This window comes from Anastrepha ludens, chromosome 5 (genome assembly GCF_028408465.1).
Source record: "Anastrepha ludens isolate Willacy chromosome 5, idAnaLude1.1, whole genome shotgun sequence".
Classification (NCBI taxonomy): Eukaryota; Metazoa; Arthropoda; class Insecta; order Diptera; family Tephritidae; genus Anastrepha; species Anastrepha ludens.
Window position 1 is genome coordinate 80,468,072 of NC_071501.1, and position 21,026 is coordinate 80,489,097.

The window sequence follows — 21,026 nt, forward strand, 5'->3', positions numbered from 1 at the left end:
GCGAGAGAGAAAAAAAGATACAACGTAGAGAGAAGGAGAAAGAGAGCTATACATTTTCTATACCTAAGACATAGGCTTCGTTGTAAGATAGAGTATACAGATATATAACATAGAGAGAAAGAGAAGGAGAGCTATACATCATAATGTTACGCGACAGAGAAAAACAGTTGCTGGTCATGTTGCAGCGCATAATATCAGTAAAACAGCAGTAACAATCGGACGACGCACATCAACAATCCCGCTTAACAACAACAAAACGATTAACGCTAAACGATCACATTTACCATTAGTTTGTGCTTGTGCGACGGGAAGCACGTATTCTGAAGTTGTTTACGAATATGATAAAAAACATTCGCAATCATTAGTTTACGTTGCTTTATCACGAGTCACTTGTATTGAAGGTTTGTGGATTAAAATGAACGGAAATGATTTCAGATTCTACCATGGACGACGAGCATCAGTCAGTATGTCTCATTTACAAAATGAATTCCGGAGACTATCGTTAAATAGACTGGAAGCTGTGGATAAACAAATAATCGATTTCATGACTCAGAGAAGAGGGCTAGCTGTATATACACTTAATTGTCAGACCCTATGAGCACATTCCGCAGATTTAACAGACTCTGTCATCCGCAAATCGAGTATAGTACTTTTGTCCGAAACTTGGTTAAACGATAACGAGGACATTAGTATACCAAAATTCAATTGCGTCATCAAATATAAGCGACTAAATGTTAGTGCTGGCGGTGTGACAATCTACCACAATCAAGATGATAGCGTAAATATCGTCACACCTAACATGGAAATGACTGCAAGGCAGTCTCAGTCATATTCATCAACAGGCACACCAGTTGGCGTTGTTTGCATTGCAGAATGTCAAACGCTGAATGGAAAAACTATTGTTATAGCCGTCATCTATATCTTACCGAACCAAAATCTTGATGACATAATACATTTCATTCACCACTCACTACTGGTTTACAGCCACGCAGGTGCAAATGCACTTGGAAGAGGCGAAGACAAAATTCCATTGATTCTCGGGGGAGATTTCAACGTAAATTTCGGATCCAATGATCTTTGCCGTTGATTCAATTTCTTCGAGAAACATTCGGTTTGCAGATAAGCCATAACCCTAAAAAATCAACAGAAAAATCCGGAACTACACTAGATGCAATTTTCACACGTTATCTAGAAATATTGAATCACGTACATATACATATTTCATATTTCAGCTATCACAAACCAATTATATCAGAATTACCAATTGAACCACCAACAGATGATAGCATAATGCATATATAGTTAATAAAATCGAATTTTGGTTACACAAATTTTATACTGTTGTATTTCTTTTGAAATTATCCCTGTCTCCTTCTCTTCCTCTCCCGCTCTTTCTCTCTCACTCTCTCTCTTTCTCTCTCTCTCTCACTCTCTCTCTTTCTCTCTCTTTTTCTCTCTCTCTCTCTCTCTCTCTCTCTCTCTCTCGCTCTCACTCTCTCTCTTATTCACACTCTTTCACACACAGAAGTTTCACTTCTACCCCGTGTACGATGCTGCACATGATTTTTTTTTTATGACTCAACATTTACAAAAAAAGGAGATATTTGCTTGAAGAAATAGACAAGAGCACGGCTGGTTGAAGATGAGCCTCAAAAATCATGACCTGGAAAAATCATCTTTCCAGATGAAGCTGGTTTTTATCCCTGTAGTTATGTTAACAAAGACAATTGGGGCTTGTGGGCTTGGGTAATCCATATCTCACCATGAAAAAGCCGCTTACTTATTTAATTGTTTGGTGCGGATTTTGGACGGGTGCAATTTTGGCCCATTTTTTTCGGAAAAAAAGATACTGCCATTACAATCAACGACGAGCGTTACCGCCCCATGTTAGCCGATTGTTTTGTTTGCGTAAACTGAGAAGGATGACTTAGGCAACATTTGTTCTCAACAGGACGGTACTACATACATACAGTCTGTGTCAGCAAAAAGGAAACGCGATTATTCATGAAATATAAAATATATATGTATATTATTAAAATTTTTTTTCAAGAAAGTATGGAAAAAACTACAAGTCGCAATTACTCAATAAGCCGTGTAGTTTTCTTCGTTGTCGAGTATAGCCTACATGCTTTGAAACAGCTTTTCTGCGTAGCTCGTCGACAAACAGGACCAGATTTTGCGAACTTGACGCGCGAAATGCTTAAACTCATGGACTGGCGTTCCGTTTTCATAGTTCCCCACACATTTTCAATGCGGGTGGCGTCTGGAGACTGGGAAAGCCAGTCCAATACTGTGACGCCATTTCCTTTTTTTCTTGTTTCTGAATGTGTTTTTCTGAGGCAGTGGTTTTGATAATGTGGGACGGTAGGATATATTCAGCTACTTCATTCGACCTTCGATGGTGTTGGTACTCACATCTATTCCCTTTTTAGCAAGAACTGATCGTGCTTGGCGCAGTCACAAAGAAGGGTCCCTCTTAAAAAAATGGACGATCCCTTTACTCTGCACTTTTGTCGTCACTCGCTTCAAGCCGCGCTCGGAAAAGTCATCAACATTTTTGTACACCTTATACCGCTGGCATCACAACAAACTTTTTTGATTTTTTAATCACTTCTGCAGCAGCGGCCTAGGAAAATGTCGGCCCTGTCGAATGCGTGCATAAAAATACCGCCTCAAAACGCTTCGCGTACTTCTCACTCATTTTTGTTTGGCTGCGTTTGCGATGATGTCAATTTCTCGCCTAGAAGCTACAATTTGACTCCATTAAACAATTTTTTGTGAGACGTTATTAAGGGCAAATGTTACGTTAACGAAAGTGTTCTGAATATATATATATAATTGGCGCGTACACCCTTTTTGGGTATTTGGCCGAACTCCTCTTCCTATTTGTGGTGTGCGTCTTTTTGTTGTTCCACAAATGGAGGGACCTACAGTTTCAAGCCGACTCCGAGCGGTAGATTTTTTTATGAGGAGCTTTTTCATGGCAGAAATACACTCGGAGGTTTGCCATTGGCTGCCGAGGGGCGACCGCTATTAGAAAAATGTTTTTCTTAATTTTGGTGTTTTACCGAGATTCGAACCCACGTTCTCTCTGTGAATTCCGAATGGTAGTCACGCACCAACCCAGTCGGCTACGGCGGTCGCCAATTACTGAGCCGAAAATATCAAAATTATGGAAAATTATTTTAACAATCGACACACAGCAGTCACTAACTAAGTACCGAGCATACCAACGGTCTTCTTGAAGACTACCTCAATGTTTTTAATATGTTCGGTGATGTATGAAAAAGCTAAAAGCCTACAGTTTTAATCATTGCAATATCCTGCATGACCCTCCGTGCCTATGAGAATTTTCTATAGCCAGCCCATCTTCGATTCTGATTTCGGCCTTTACTAGTCTCTAAAATCGCAGTGCCTGCTGGCGAAATGGGTGCATTTCCGCTTGCTCGGGTACCACCTGTTGCAATATCAACTTTAGCTTCCTAGGCAGCGTCTATGAAACAAATTCTTACAAAGTCGTTGTACTGAATTCGAATATGCCAACTTATTCAATCATTCGTATGTTTTATACAATCACACTGAAAACAAAAAAAATATAAACACATTTTTTAAAAGAACCCCTGTACCCCCAATAGGCATGTATTATTTGGCATAACATCCAAATTTGCCAGAGTTATGCGCCAGCAATTCGCGCGCTAACTTGCTGAGTTATGCTAGCCTGCTGAGCAGCCAAGAGATTTTGTTTTGTTATGCGTTTAAAATTAGCTTTTTCGAATACAGTAAATTGTGCGGCAGCAAAAATTTCATTGTTATATCTCGAAAACACACAGAGAGATAGTGTGAATTTTGCTAATATTTGAAATAAAAACATCCAAGAATATCGAGGCCTTTGGCACAGCGGAAGGTTTGTAGCTGCTGATGCCAAAGGTTCCGCGTTTGAATCTTGACTGGAGGAACAAAATAGTGGTAAAACGATTTTTGGTGTTTTTTTATTAACATTTTTTTTATAAAATTTTTTTCAAAATTTCAAAAAATTTCACATGAACTCTGCAGTGCAATCTTGACTGGTGGAATAAAATAGTGGTAAAATGATTTTTGTTGTTTTTTTACGAAATTATTTTTTTATAAATTCTTTTTCAAAATTCCAAATACAGCGAACAGCGCAAATTAACTCTCCAGTGCAATCTTGAATGGAGGAACCAAATAGTGGCGAAAAGATTTTTGATGTTTTTTAAGAACATTTTTTTTTTATAAAATTTTTTCAAAATTTCAAATACAACGAACAGCGCAAAGAACTGTGCATTGCAGTAGCGCAATCCATTCTCAAAAATTTGAACTTGTTCTATATAACTTCATGGCGTCTTGCAGCCAATATCTGCAATACCAGCAAGCCGAAATTGATATTCGCATACTCGTATATACAAATGAATATGAGTATGTGCTCGTTTGCATGCCGCTTGGCTGATATTCTTTCAAGCAACACACTTTCTTGCTTCTTATCGCGCACCACACCGCTCGAACGCTGTACTAGGAACAACAATTGGCAAGCGATCACACCGCCATCTCATGCACAGCTGGAACGTGCTGACGCCAACGCGGCGTCGCATGACCAAAGGGTAATTCTTGTCAGATATATACTCGTATGGAAATTTATGGTTGTGCATCTGACGACACTATGTGAGCGCCCAACTCATTGCCGCAGCCCACTTTTATGTACGTGTCACTGTCACAAGCACAACGCCTCGGCCTTAGCATATGTATTGTGTTACTTTTTGGCCATTTACCCTGGCTGGATTCTAGACCAGTTGGCCTTATCAACGAGGCGGTGGCTTGTTTTGCGCAAATTTCGATAAACAACCGCGCATCGGATTTCAATAAATACGCGAGGAAACAAAAGTTCTAAAACGGCGGCAAACACGTACACATACACGCACACACATTCAAGCATAGTCAATGAAAAGCGCTGATAATTGGGTGCCCCAATGGATCGCACTCAAATTACATGCATACACCTACGAGCGTCGTTTGAAAAGTCCGTGCAAAGTCAGAGAGATGGCACTACTGGCAGCTCTTGGAAGAACACACACCAAGTTTCAGACAGATCGGTAGATTACCTTGTGTTTGGCACTTATTTGAATTGAAGAAGCCGAGTCTTTTTCCTTTTCCCTCACGACAACGCACCAGCTTACGGCTCAGCAGTTGTGGTCGCAAAATTAATGCAATTAGGACTCCAACTCATTTCACATCCCCCGTTTCAGATCCCGCGGACTACTATTTGTTCCCGATTTTGAAGTAATGGCTGGGGGGAAAAAGGTTTTATACAAACGAATAGGTGATTACCGAAACGAATGGCAATTTCTCAGACTTGGATAAGTCCTATTATTCATTATTATTCGGAAGCGCTCTACAAACTAGAACTGCGTTGGGCGAAGTGTATAAACCTGAAAGGAGACTATGCCGAAAAATAAAAAAAAGTTTACCTCAAACAATTAAATAGTTTTTATTTTTGCACAAACCTCACAATTCACCCTCGTATGTGCATACCTTGGCACATATGTACCTGCATGTATACGGCGGTAAAGGCGACAAAAACAGTTCTATGCGGTCTAGATGGGCTAATAAATACTACTCATATTAGCACTTTGGTTTTATTATCGATCAATGCCCATCCGCATGTGAGTAGTTGTTTACATTTTATGGCGACTGGCTAAGCTAAGGCAAAGAGTGTGGCAAAATATATCAAATTTACTAAGCGGCCAGTATCATCGGCGTTATACAATTCGCGTGTGCTGATTCGTGCCAAAATTCAAACTGTTGGGTGTTTTTCCAAAAATTATGACTCGTCTATTTTTTATGTTTTTGTTTTTGTTAGTTGAGCGCGGTTAATGGACTTGCACAAGGAAACAACTTCCGCACTTGAACGGCGCTTCCATACATCAGTTGGAGGGCTCTTGATTGACATTCACCTTAGTGCTGCATATCGTCGCGGCCGCTCATTACTATTCACCTCACCCCGCGCGTTTTGTTGAGTCGATTGTGAGATTGTTTGGCGGTGGTGTCTTCTTTATTTAATTTTTCACTTATTTACTTTATTTATAAATACTTAATAGTTGATTAATTTTTATATTTTTTATTTTATTATTACTATATTACTATTTTTTGCCGTATCATTTACAAATTGAGGTCATGGCCGCGCACGCGCTTCACTTGACGCTTGAACATGTAACTTCTCAACGGAAATAGGAAGAGAACATAAACAAGCATAAGCACACTTGCACACACTTAATGCACATCTACATACCTACACTCGTACTATCATACATTCACTATCTATTCTTATAGTATGCATTCATATTCTCACTGTGCGACATTCAATGTCGTCCAGCGGTCAAGTGTACGCGCATCATATTGCAGCAACTATGAGAATTATAAAATAAAAGTAGCAGCAATCAGCGAATTTGTTCGTCAAAGCAAGCCGTTTAAACTTCATGTATGTCTGTATTTACAAGTATATGCAAATATGTCTGACAACAAACATATCTTCGCACACATACATGCACGTCAGGAAGGTGTTTTGCGCGCTGGCGTATTGACCTTTGAAGTGCATTCAACTGTAAAAAGGAGAGCATGTTCGTGCGAAACAGTTTATTGAACTGAAGAGGTTAATGGTAAGTGGTGTTGTCACAGAATACCTCAAAATTGAAATAATTTGCACCCGTTTTCGAAGTAGATGTTGAAAATACTCAATTATATGTACATACGCACACACCACAATACCAACCATATCTACATACCATACTCGTACATACCCTCTAGACAAGGAATTCTCGCAATGACCTGCTGAATGTTCGGTAAGTGTTTTTTTTTTTTTAATTTTCAAATTTTTTATCGGCCATGTTTGTCATAAATTACAGGTTATCAAGGCTAGCTTTTCTGCGCTTGGCATCAGAATTGGCGTGGATGTTAGATTTTAACCCACATCGTCACAAGCACGTTTAAACTACTCAGATTTGCGTTTAACTTATTATTATTATTTTTTTTTTGTAAAGGCAATCGCAAGCCTTAGTCAATGTAGAACTTTAACGCCACTAAAAACACCTCAAGTCCGACGGTTCATCCCACAGGGATGGTAATGGTAATGGTTGCACGGGTTAGGCTAAGGCCTTTATGCACTGCGACCAGATTGATCTATTGCGTGCCCCTAATTACTTAATTATAATTATTTAGTATACCGAGGAATCGAACCAGCTCTTTAGGAGGGAGCAATTGTAATTCTTGCTCCTCTAGTAGGTACGAGCCCAGGATCCTGTGTCTCCTGTGGCCTAATGCCTCACAGTTGGTAATTAAGTGTTCCATAGACTCCTCTTCATCACAGCAGAACCTGCATGATCTTGTACTAGATAACCCTATTGTTTTAAAGGGTTTATTACAGGCAAAGTGACTTGCAAGTGTAATCTGAGGCCCTTGTTATCCAGGGTTAGGGCAGATTTTGCTCTGTTGCCGTTGAAGTTCAAAAACTCTTTGGAGTGATTAAAAGTCTGCCTTCTCGTTTCCTTCGTGTCCCTCTTGTCCTGGTACCCAAATCAGTGAGACCTGATTGTGAGTGCCCAGATTGTTGAGTGTATTGTTACACTCTATTAGGACTTTTGACTTGAATGTGAAAGTGTTCAAGACTTTGAGAACCGATTGGCTATCCGAAAATATTTTAATTTTTACTTTCTCGAACCCACTTTTAGATATGAACGCATTGCATTGTGGTATCTGTACTTAGTATTAGGGATCCTACTCCATGGGGCGTTCTGGAATCACTCCTTGGAGCGTTCTGGAACCATCTGTCTACCATATTTGTGAGTCGTTTAGCCATATTTGGTTAGTGTTCCACTCTTCCCTAGATGGGAAGATAGCCTTGTATCTCTTCCACAGGGATTTATATATATATATATATATATAGAATTGGCGCGTACACCCTTCTTGGGTATTTGGCCGAGCTCCTCCTCCTTTTTGCGGCATGCGTCTTGATGTTGTTCCACAAATGAAGGGACCTACAGTTTCAAGCCGACTCCCAACGGCAGATATTTCTTATGAGGAGCTTTGTCAAGGCAGAAATACACTCGAAGGTTTGCCATTGCCTGCCGAGTGGCGACCGCTATTAGAAAAAACTTTTTCTTCATTTTGGTCTTTCATCGAGATTCGAACATACGTTCTCTCCGCCTCAAAGTAATTATGTCTGAAGGCCGTCGACAGCAATAAGCTCAATCGTCAGTTACATTTCTCTGCAGTTCGTCTTTCTGCGTTTCATCAGAAAAAGCAAGTACTTCATTCTAAGTAAGATTCCAAAAATCGAAAAATACTCCTAGATACTTAAGGACATTATTTAAGGCATTTCTGATTAATTTGGTTGTATGACTTGATGGCCAAAACATAACTATTTTCGGGATATTCGGTTGTAAAGATTGTTTTATAAAGAAAAATTTTTTTGGTTGCTTATATGCTCATTTTTTTTAAATGTCAGTTTAAAGCTTCGATTCGTTTTTTATTTTTAGTTAAAGAGAAATGAACTTGCTGATGAGATTTCCAGGAAGGAGTCGACTGAATTGGTTTCAGAGGTCTCCTAGTTCAGAATTGCACAATTTATTTCTCAGAAAAGCGCAGATCAGATGGAGTTCCATTTCTTCGTGTGCTATTTCGAAAATCCTATGGCCCCAGAGCAATAGACGCAGGTCACAGATAGTTCTGGGAACATCACGTCTTTCAATTTCCAAACTTATAGCTGTGCTTACCCGTCATTGGATGATCGGTATTCACACGGAAAAGCTGGTTGACCACTTAATCCACATTTCAGAAGCTGTGAGGACCTTTCAGAGAAGAAGGATGTTGAGCACTTTCTCGGTAAATTTCCGAGTTTGGCAGCCAGGCAATTCGGGTTACTAGGTCCACCGTTCTCCGACAGCCTTGGACAACCTTCTCCGTTACACACTCAGCTCTGGTTGACTATAAATATCTGCCCGTTGGAGGTCTCGTAATGGTAGCAAAAATACGCTTTAGTGCTACTTTAGGAAAGCCAGTCTGGTACTTTAACCATTTCACCTCCTACTTAAAGGGTATAAATAAAAATAATTGACGCTTATCTACACCCTTTGTTATGTGTAGTTTACTGTCCTGAGTCATCTCTTCACTCACGCTTTTGCATCACATGTCATTTTTTATAGTATTTTTCCATGTTTTTAGTGGTCTTGCCTCACTGCCTAGTCCTTTGGTCTTCTCATAACATGGCCGCACCAGCGAAGGCTGGTTTCTTGAAGTTTTGCGCTAATTGGAGCAACTTTGCTGCTACCAAGACCAAGGTTATTCTGTTTATTGTCCAACCGTGTTGCGTCCGCTGGCTCACCGAAGCATCCTCATTTCTGTCACGTGCAGTTTCTGCTCTAATTTGCGCAGTATGGCCCAGCACCCGTTAGAATCGACGCGTGTACCCACTGGTTCAGCTTTTCTTGAAGAATAGATTTGACGTGTGCGAGAAGGACTACATTATCGGCACACAGCAGTGTCCAAGGGATATTGTTCTGGATTTAACGCGTAAGAATAGTAAATAGAAGAGGACTTAAGGCTGAACTTTGATGTAATCCTACATTAACATTGAAACATTTGGTCAGACCGCTCGTATATTTTACCTGAATAGTACCTTTATAGCAGGTGTCGATGACATACAGGTATTTTATGATGGTTTCCGGAATCAGGTGGTTTATTAATGCCTGCCAAATTAGACCTCTGGGCACGTGGTCGAACGCCTTTTCGAGGTCAATGAAAAATTCAAATATATTTTCTTTGCTAAGCAGAATATGAACAACATCAATGGTAGATTTGCCACTCACAAAGCCGAAGTAATTGTTGGTGATCTTCGCAGTGTTTCTAATGTATACATCGAGTACTCATTCCGAGATCGTCAGAAAATGTCACATAAATTTTATTCCACGGCAATTTCAACATCACCTACCACATCTTTTGTTGTTTTAGAATGGGATTAGATAGCTATTACCCCAGACTTCCGAAGTGCCCTCCACAGCAATCTTGTTAAAAATAAATGTGAGCTGGAGAATTCCTACAAAACCTAGGATGCAAAAGATTTCCGAAGGTATCGTATCTGGCCCGAGCGACTTATTCTGTTTCATTTTTGCAAGCTTATTTAAACATAGAAAAAAAGTTGGGGTGGGCCTTTTTATATGTGTTGCCTTACTGTTTCTTAATGAATATTTTTTCTTTAGTCTGCTTATGCGACTCGTCCTGCACTGCGCTCTCATGTACCTATACAAATGGAGATGGTATGAAATAGAAAGGATTTTGTGTTTTAAGTGGTTGTGCAACCCCCAGTTATTTTACAGAACATCTCGGTGCCAAACATCGTATTGTGAGACGGTCGACCTCTCCCTTAATTCAACCGCCATTTGCCAAAGATATACAACTATGGAATCGCACACTGTAAAAATTAATACGTACATCGCAAATCGGAATAGACTTTCAGTCTAAAAATATCAACCCCGTATGCACCTCTTAATGCAAATAATTTACGTATATGGACGTATGTGTATATTCATATTAAATACAATATATTTGTATAGTTAGCTTGTGGCAGTTGCATGTGTTATATTATTTTATTTGGTATCTGCATAAATTTATCTGTGCTGTAGTAGGTCCAAAGTTCTTTTTAATATTATCGCTGTTTGCTGCAGAACACAGCTGTGGCAATCGGACTAGAGTGATGAGCCCCAAAAGTAGCTGCATATGTACATATATATAAAGATGTGCATATTAAAATGACCGGTTGTTATAACCCAATCAAACTTGTTGGCATTTTCTGCACAATTGAAAATTTAACTGAAAATGCTCTGCATCAGATAATTGCTTATACGCCCAGGTGGCTGCCAATGAAAAAAATTCTAGCACATTCTTGCACACTTCTATTTTTATATACTTGTCATTTGTTTTACCATCATATTCGTTGCTTTCAGCTGCATCAGCAACCACCTATCCGCCAGGCAATAAATGCACTTTGCTCTTCATAATTTCTAATGCTAAATTTAGCCACAAACCTAGCCAGTGGGGAAGTATGCTACGCCACACAGCCACTTATGTAGATAAAGCGAACACAAGCGTGCCTAACACACCTATGCATACATAGTGAACTGCTCATGTACGTACGTATATGGCAGTCATGTGGTTATATGATATATAATATATATATACATATATGATGTATGCAATTTTGAATATAGAGAAGAGTGGGATAATGTGAACTGTGCAACATCGCCGTAAACCCTACTGACGTACTGCTAAGCCTGTGTAATATTTCTTCGGTATTCTAAACTGAAAAGTTCAACGAGTGACGCCGTTGTGTTGTGCTCGCAAAATAATGGAAATACTGTTCCCACTCGTTCTACATCCTTCCCATTTCTCAGACTTGGCTCCGTCGAATCCCTCGAACCACTATTTGTTCGCCAATTCGAAGAAATGGCTGGCGGGAAAAAAATTTAACTAAGCGAAGAGGTGATTGCAGAAACGAATGGCTATTTTTCAGACTTGGACGAATCCTATTATTCGCAAGGGATGTATAAGCCTAAAGGAAGCTATGTCGAAAAATCAAAAAGGCTTTACTCCAAACAATTAAGCAGTTTTATATTTGCGCGGACTTTTCGAACGATCCTCGTACTTCAATAGTATCTGAATTGGAGGTATTAAGATAATTTGAAGTATCTATTGTAGATCGAAAACTCTAGATAACAGAAAATCTCTTTCAAGCACTTAATTCTAAGGGATATAATACAAATGGACTCCAACGTATGCCTGGCAAAACTGAGGCTGATGTACTCGTAAATGGAGTGAAATCGATACCAATTGGAAACTATCCCATCAGATTTAGGTCTGCTACCAACAAATAGTCCGCCTAATAAAATACAGCGCTGTGTTGGTATTTTACTATCCGCATCATATTATAATCGGCACTATCGGCGCAGTTAATTCTGATTAAAATTGTAGATGGTTATTACGCGACTTAATGAACAGCTGACTTGCTTATTGAATAGTTTTGCCAGTAAAAGATGGACCACAGTCTACAAATACGAGTAGTAGCTGCCGTAATACTAAGAAATAATTATTTAGTAAAAAGAATCTTAAATTGCAATTTCTTTCCGAATTCAGTCGTTAATGAAGGACACCTCCTTTCTAGTCTATAAGTTAAAAAGTTTAATACCCTTTATAAAGAGTATGAAAAATAAAGGCTGGACTAGCCAATCTTTTCTCTCGTAAAAAGTGGGACCAAGGGCACTCTACTGGCTCTTTTAAGCCTAGTGACAACAGGTTATCCCCCATAAAAAGTGGTTTCATAGGTATACCTCAATTCAGGCAGAGAGCACACCACCTATACAGTACATCACTTGTGTACCTTACCACTTCAAATTAACTCAACCTTCAATGCAAATTTCTATCGATTTAGTGAGCTGAACGAACAGAATGAAGCCGGAACATAAGCCTTTTGAATGCGTTGCTCTCGAGTGTGCAATGTGTGTGAGTCCTGTATTTGACTAAGCATTTGAATATTTGTGAAAAAACAGCTGCTGCGCTTACCAAGGCTTCTATTTAGATGACAAAAGTAGATTTCAACATTCGTGCAAATCTTCCGTTAATACCACCAACGGGCTATTTACTGAGCTGCCAGATGAACCTAAACTAGCCTTGTGTAACAGCAAAAAAGCGGTGTAGGCAAGAATATATACTGTACCACCTGCCGTTTTGTCCCTAAACGTCACAATTTACAATTTACAGTGTTTTGAAGTTTCCCCAATTTGGTGAAATATATATTATGTTAATCTAAATTATTTGGAAAAACTCGTATAAAACTACCGTCTCTTTTCGAAAAAAATACATCCTCCGAATACAAGGCCTAGTTAAAATAATGTGACAAAAAGAATTCTTTAAAAAATGCTGTTGATTTATTAAATATAAGTAAAATAGGTTTAGTTCTCCTAATATTCATATTTCAGAAAAATGTTTAAAACAAAATATTCCAAAAAATTAATAGTTTACCTCAACAGTTCGTTTCAAATTAATCCATGGAATTTATCTTAAAAATACAACATAAGGCAGCAGTCTACAATGAGCGACAGTGCCGGTATACAACGTTCATTCATTTCAGTCTTGTAAGTCCGATTATTTCCTCTTGTGTAATTTTATTTAAAAATAAAATGAATAGTTTTTAACCCCTCGTGAAAGACTCCACGTGGTGTAAATTTTGTAGCATTCTGTAAAGAGAAGATGCTGAATCTCCGAATGGTTCGTAAATGGCGTGCAGACTACAATTACCTGTGTCAACTGGTGCACCAAGGAAATAAGAAAAAACGCAGAGTTGGATCAGGTCGGCAGCCGTTATTTTCTGAGTTGGAAGATTGCTTCTGGGAATGGATTGCAGTCAGGAGAGCAATGGCTTTGGTTGTGCGCAGAGCTGATATTTAAAAATTTGCCCTTGAAACAGCAATTGAATTTGATATATCCACAGAAGAATTTAAATCATCGTCACACTGGTTAGACAACTTCCTTAAACAATATGAACTGTCTCTAAGCAGATCAGCAACATTATTTAAGCTGGAAGGCAATTAAGTCATTAACCGAACACTTCCGTTTAAGCTTTTTGTTGATGGCATCGATTTTTCGAAAACCAACTCTCCAAAATGATTGCTATGACCGCGGTATTCCTAGGCCAAGGAGCTCAAACGGCAGTTTACCACAAGGCTTCTTCATCAATTTACGTTCCTTCTACCGGTTATGATAGTGCGAGTGTTACCTGTATTTTGGAGATTCGTCTAGATGGCAAGAAAGTACCTCCCTTTTTAATCACTAAAGGTAAAAAAGACCAGATTCAACGTTTTTCAGTAATTTATGTCATTGAAAGTGAGAACGCCTGGAGCACCCAAGCAGTTATAAGAAAGTGGGTTGATATTATGCTGCCAGCACTGTTGAGGGGTGAGAATAAAGGTTTCTTAGTTTGGTATTCAGCCAGTACTCACCGCGCTAAAGACAAGAAAAACTTGCTTGCTGAGAGGAAGAGTGATCAAATAATGATTCCGGCAGGAATGACTGGTTACCTCCAGACTCTTGACGTTGCAATAAACAAGGCATTCAAGGATCATTTGCGGATGGAAATCAATGAATATGTTGAAAACAGAATGGTAATTTTGTAAAACCAGGCTTGCAAGAAGTAGTGAATTGGGTAAAAAATTCATGGGCCAAAATAACTGATTATGATGTTTCCAATGCACTACGAACAGGCTACTCAGACGAGAAGTATTCATTTAACGATAGCTACATCGCAAGACATGAGAGATTCGGACCAATCATTCAACAGGAAATGAATTTGGCAGAAAACCAGAATATGTATGATTCAGAATTTTATTTATGACTATATTCCAGAAGAAGATGACACGACTGTAATTGAATAATTTTAAATTTCTGCATTCTGTGTAAAAAAATATTAAATAAAAATATTTAAATATACTTTTATTTTTGCCCTCCCCCGAAAATAAGCCCTAGCGCGTATTTTGGACCAAAAAAGAAAGTAAGGCAATGTCTTATTTTCGGAAAGAGACGGTATGAATAATATCTTAAAGAGTCTATAATAAAATTTAATAGCGCATATTTTTGTGGAATATCTTAACCCAATATTTCTTACCCTTGTGGGTCACATTGACACTTAATTCTAAAAACCTGAAAAATATTACATTTTTAGGATCGATGAAGGGTTAAAATGTTCAACAAAAATATTTATCGAAAAATTTCTGTAGAGCTCCTCTCAGCCAAAAACAGTGTGCGATAACGGATGAGAATAAACAATTAAGTTGTTTCTAACACTTTCATTTTTCTTCCCATTTGGTCGCACAATCTTGTTTGTATATACAATTTTGAGTATAACTAAATGTAGAAGTTTTTTATTTTTTGTTTTTTTTACTTTTTGTTGTCCAATCTAAATATGACGAAAGGTTGTTTGCTGGAAATTTTCCATTTTTGTACGTGACAAGTTTTGTAAAAAAATATTGCGTGGCCCATATTTTCCTACTCCACGCTACATTTTTACATAGGAATATATGCTTGCAAAACTATTATATTTATTAACAGTATGCAATAATCATTGCACGACACGCAAACCTACATCAACGGCAGTGGCTCACCGGCCCCTCATGCCAATTGTATTCATAAACACTTTCCCACACTCGTAGCGCTGTTTTTCTGCTGTGGGTTTTTTGTGTTTTTGTTTTTTGTTTGTGTTGCTACAAATGTCGGGGCATTACCAGTTTTAACGTCAGCAATAAGTACACACGAAAAATTCACAAAGCAAGAAAACGCCACATGCCACTGTGTTTGGCTTTGCTGTCGCCAGCATTGCTGCCGAGTAGCTGGTGTGACGTCAAACGTTGAGACATGTCACAAGAGTTAGATATCATGAAATTATCGAGTGCACAACCCTCTATCTGTATAGAACTAACCATACTCAAATCATTCGCTGAATGAGTGACTGGCCCACTCAAAAGTGCAAAAGTATTTAAAATAGAAACGGGAATCAAAAATTTTGTACTTGTATATATAATATATATATATGTATATATGTGTGTGTGTGTAGGCTCAACGCTATTTTGCGTCCACCATGATGACGTACGTAGATGTGTGAAATCTCGTGACTGCTGCCGGGATAAAAACTGCTTTTTGTTGGAATATTTGAAAGGAAAAAAAAGCTATTGAAAAAATATTAAATTCTTTTCCTTGCTGTTTGGGGCATTGGTGGTTCACTTTGCGCAAACCCAACGACGAGTGGCAATTGAGTGTATGATCAGCGAAGCAAAACTAAATGAATTTGTAAGTACACGTATATGTATGTATGTATGCATGTACGTGTATGTAGTTGTTCGATATTGCCGAGCATATCTCCATTCATTAAAGAGCGACACGGCCCAAAAACATTCGCACAAAAATAGTTCTTTTCATTTATTTAATTTGCGAAATTTCTTATTTGCTCAGGGGAATCAAGGTGATGATTTCAAAATGTCATATCAAAGTAGCAGATCAGCATATCAGCATACCAGCATGACTTTATTACAAGTATGTAGGTCCACATTTTCTACGAAACTGTATTGCAGCTTTCTCAGCAGTGCAGTAAGTCGCCTGTATCTGTACTGACTTTTCAAAAGCAATCGATAAAATATCTCATACAATTTTATGAGTATGTCTTGGTTTTCAACCAGTATTTCTCTAGATTGGCTACGATCTTACTTAATTAATAGACATTCTACAGTTTCTGTTAATGGCGCCTCATCTACACCTTTTTCTGCGTCCTCTGGTGTACCTCAAGGAAGAACAAATATGGGGCCCCAATATTTGCTTTATGTTTTATTTATAAATTACATGTATAAGTAGCTATTTTCCTTTTGTCGACTTCCTTTTGCTGGCAGATGATTTAAAAACATATTCTATTATTTCCAACTCAGCGAATTTTATTACCTTCAAGCCGATGTCAAGAATTTAGTAAATTGATGGAGCCTTTCGCGTAAACTCACGTATTCAAAAATAACTAACATCATTCTTACACATTACAGCATCGCTGATAATGTACTCGTATTTACTTTCATCTGTTAAAGATACGAGTATCAAAGATCTAAGGATTTTTTTTGACACAAGTTTTACATTTCTGAATCAAATAGACTTTTTTAATTCTTAAGCTCACTCTGTGCTTGGCTTTATAAGAAGAAATAGCTCGAACTTTGCAGACCCTTACACTCTTAAATTGCGATTTACTGCTTTTGTTCGATCTTCTTCTTCTTCTTCTTAATTGGCGTGATAACCGCTAATGCGATTTTGGCCGAGTTTAACAAAGTGCGCCAATCATTTCTTTCTCATGCTAACCGGCGCCAGTTGGAAACACCAAGTGAAGGCAAGTCTTTCTTCACCTAATCTTCAGAACGCATAGGAGGTCTTCCTCTTCTTCTTCCTCTGGCATCAATGGTGCTTTCAATATTAGCTTCCAATTTCAAGGGTGTATGGTTCGTCGTCATAAGCCAATGACTTCACATAGCCTCATAAAAAGTAAACAAGAGGCGTTAAAGCTTATTAAATTTTTAGTATGAAATGCAAGTTAGAAGTTGCTAAATAATTCTGTGGATTGTTTTTCTTTTCTTGACGGCGATGCGCATTTTCTCTATATAAAAAAAATAATAATTTATAAAAAATAGGCATAATTATTACAATATTGACATAAAAGAAAATATTTTTAAGAAATATTTATTCCTAAAATATTTTTTTTAATAGCGTTGCCACCTGAATTTTACTGCAGAAGTAGCAATTTACCACAAATTTCAATTGAATATTAAGATGAAGGTAACAAGTGCTTTTAAGTTTTTTGGAAATTAAGATATTGATTACAAAATTTTATTGATTTGTAAAGTAGTAAATTATATAGGGTTTTTCAGTAAGAGCGCTTCAACTTTTGAACTTTTTACGGTTTGACTTTTTTAACCAATTTTTTTTTTATTATCGAGCTTGAACATATACATTTAAGCATGGAATTCGATTTCTTTTGCATGACCACCACGTGCACGTTTTACGAAGTCCAATCGTTGAACCCAATTTTCGACCACTCTTTTGCATAAATCGGCCGAAATTCCAGCAATTTCGCGTTCAATATTGGCTCTGAGCTCACAAATCGTCGCCGACTTGTTACTGTAGACTAATGACTTCACATAACCCCAAAACGGAACGGCTTGTTAAATGGACCGTAAAATGGCCATAATGCTCTTAAAGTAGCAGCAACAGAACGATTATTTTCATAAAAAATTTGCACGATTTGCAATCGGTGCTCAAGTGTGTAGCGTTCCATGATGAAATGTATACTAATGAAGTTTACAAATGACAAGCGAAAAATAAAAAATTTTGCGTCGTTCGCCCTCCCTATCGGAAAAAAGTTGAAGCGCACCTATTGAACAACCCTTTATATTGATCCTTTAACAATGTCAGGGCAAATGTAGCTTTAACCCAATAATCGCGTTCCCACCTGGTTTAAAAAATTAATAACAAAAGTTAACTAAAGGTAAGAGTTGGGTATTAACGTAAAAGAAAGTTTTAATCAAAGTTGTATAGGTATGGCGTTGCCACCTTTTTTTTTGTAATGAAGAAATCTATTACTAAACTGTAATGTTTTCTAAAATAATGTATATTGCATCTATTGATATAGCAAAGTTAAAGCTAGCTTTAACCCAACAACATATTTAAATGGCGTTGCCACGAGATGTACAATTTTAAATTTATTTATTTTTTTAATTTGAAAAATAAAAAAACCTCTACTAAACACAGCAAGTGTTTACCTCCTCTTTTAAAAATGTATTGTTATTAAGTGCTAAATACATTAAGAATTCCATTTTATATGCAAGCGGAGCTGCGAGCGCCAGCTAATAAATTATCAGTTTTAATTTTGCTTTGCATACAAACAAAATTAAGCAATCCATATGAAAAAATTTCAATATCTGTTACACTTTTTTTTATAGCTCAGGGGCAAAATCAATTTAAAGTATCTCGTAATAATTTATCACACCTTCGTACTAGCGCACAAACATAAATACCATACATATGTGTATATGTAAAAAAATATATAAATATGAATAAACTAAAATTTTGCTCTCCCATTTCAGATATTCTATTTTAGTAAAGAATTATAAATTTGACATTAATTTTGTTTGAAATTGAAAAAAGGCCGACGACCAAACGACGCCATCGTACGCGAATGGCAATACACAACAAAATCATGCTTTCGGAACGTGTACGCAATGCCTAAATAATAAAGTAATCCTAAGTGGAAAGTGTGAACTGAAAAAATTAAATAAAAATATTGAAATGATTTATAGGGGGATTGAAAAAGTATTGGTGCACGAAATTATGGAAATTTTTTCATTTACTTATTTATAGCAGCAAGCACACTTGCTGATGGAACGATACGGAGAGATGTAGTAGATGTGGGGCCAAGCCTCACACTTTTTCATGTTTGCAATAAAATTAATGTTAATGGTTATCCCACGTTTGACAAAAAACACCATAAAACGCATTTTAAGTTCGTAGAGTATTTTCTAGATTTTCTTGTACTTAGGTATATATTTGCCACACCCCTTCTGGGTGGTTCAAGAGTTTGTTGGTGTATATAGGATCTACTACAATACGCATACTGCGACATAGAAAGCTGAAAGCTGAAGAGCGGGAAAAATATTTATTTATTTAATCCGAAATCAATAACCAATGGTTCTTACAACTAATTACTACAAAAATATCGTTATTAAAAAGTTTACAAAAGATTGTTTAATTGAAAAGAAAAGCTTGGCTTAGATAATGTGAAATCAAGTTGAATAAAATTCGAGATCTCATTGAGTTCAAGAAGAGCGCGAGCAATAGGAGCATTGCAGGCCTAATTTGTTCTGAACTTATTCAAAAGGAAGGGATACTTATTAGGATGACGAGCTGGTAGAGGCCGAGCATTAAATTCTTTCAAAAAGAGAGGAACAGTCAATTTCACCCATTTTCTTCTTCTTCCGCTTTATTTAAGTTTGTAGCTTATTATTTACAACGAAATTTCTCTTCATGTTAGAAATTTATTCATTACAATACACAATTCTTATAGTTATACAAACAATTTTATGGTTAACAATTTAATACATATACACAATTCAATCGTTTTGCGATTCAGACGTCTAGCACTCATGCCATCGTTTCGGTGGTCTTCCTGATAGTCTATTGGCTATTGGTTTATTCTCCATTGCGTTTCTGGCTATGCGGCCAGGTCCCATTCTCCTTACATGTTTTTGTCACTCTTTCCGACATCTTCGGCTCCATTTGCAGATGTCTTGAACGTCGCATAATTAACGGATCTCTTCGTTTCTGATATGATCAAGCCTTGTGCGTCCCCAAACCGCTCTGAGCGTTTGCATTTCTGTGTTGGTAAGGATACGCCCGAAGAAGGACGATTCAAGTCGCTGTGCAAATTGGCAGTGGCATAACTCTTTTAAATGCCGTAATAAAGATCTTCGCATTTGTCATTCTTGAGAGAATCGCCTCAGTTCTCAACCTCATATTGCGCACCGAACAAAATGGTTTTCGCCCCAAAAGATCGTCTGTAGATCATATTAACACGCTGCATATAATTATAGAGCAGTCAGCAGAATGATGGTCGCCACTGTACCTACTCTTTGTGGATTTTGACACCTTGAACCGGCGCGCAATTTGGCCTTCCTTGAGGACTAATGGAATACCGGAAAAAATCGTCACCATCATTCAAGAACTTTATGAGGGAGCTGTGTGCAGTGTACTGTTCAAAGGCAAAAAGAGCGAGTTGTTCAGTATTCACAATGGTGTGCGTCAAGGTTGTGTGTTGTCGCCGCTGCTGTTTATCACTGTACTTGATGATATTCCATCGGGCATTCATTGGCTCTGCGATCTGGATTATGCCGATGATATATGCATTTTGACACACAAATTGTCTCAAGCACACGCTGTCTTAATACGATATGCAAGCCAAGTTGGATTGCGAGTCAACTTCAAAAAAACGAAGCCAGGCTTTAGTAGCAACTTGACTATCGATGAAGATGTTTGTGAGAATGTCGAGTGGAGTAAATTCCAACGTTAATTCAACGTTAATTCATTACAGTATAGATCTTAGCTTGAAATATAATAGAGTAGTTAGGAAGCTTGAAAGGTGTTTGGAGATCAAACTGTGCGCAGAAGATAACCACTCTTACTCCTTCCATCTGTTTGAATCCATCTGTAAAGAAATGTATGTAGTAAAAAAGTTATTCAAAAACAGAATTGGATGATTAATTTTGCGCCACCTTAAATGTATGTGCCAGTATATTTAGAAAAAAATTAATTACATTAGACCAGTTCAGAATTAAGTGCAAACAGTTAGCATCTGGCGTTTCCAAATTACCATGGCAACACAGTAACAAAATGTATGTACA

At 37.7% G+C, this 21,026-nt stretch overlaps 1 long non-coding RNA gene across 1 annotated transcript; it reads left to right on the top strand.

Moving 5' to 3' along the window:
- The first annotated feature begins 6,215 nt into the window (after positions 1-6,215).
- LOC128865288 (uncharacterized) lies at positions 6,216-18,799 on the top strand. Its single transcript, XR_008454780.1, has 3 exons — positions 6,216-6,668; positions 6,731-6,851; positions 18,717-18,799. It is a non-coding gene; the product is annotated as an uncharacterized LOC128865288 (long non-coding RNA).
- The last annotated feature ends 2,227 nt before the right edge of the window (positions 18,800-21,026 follow it).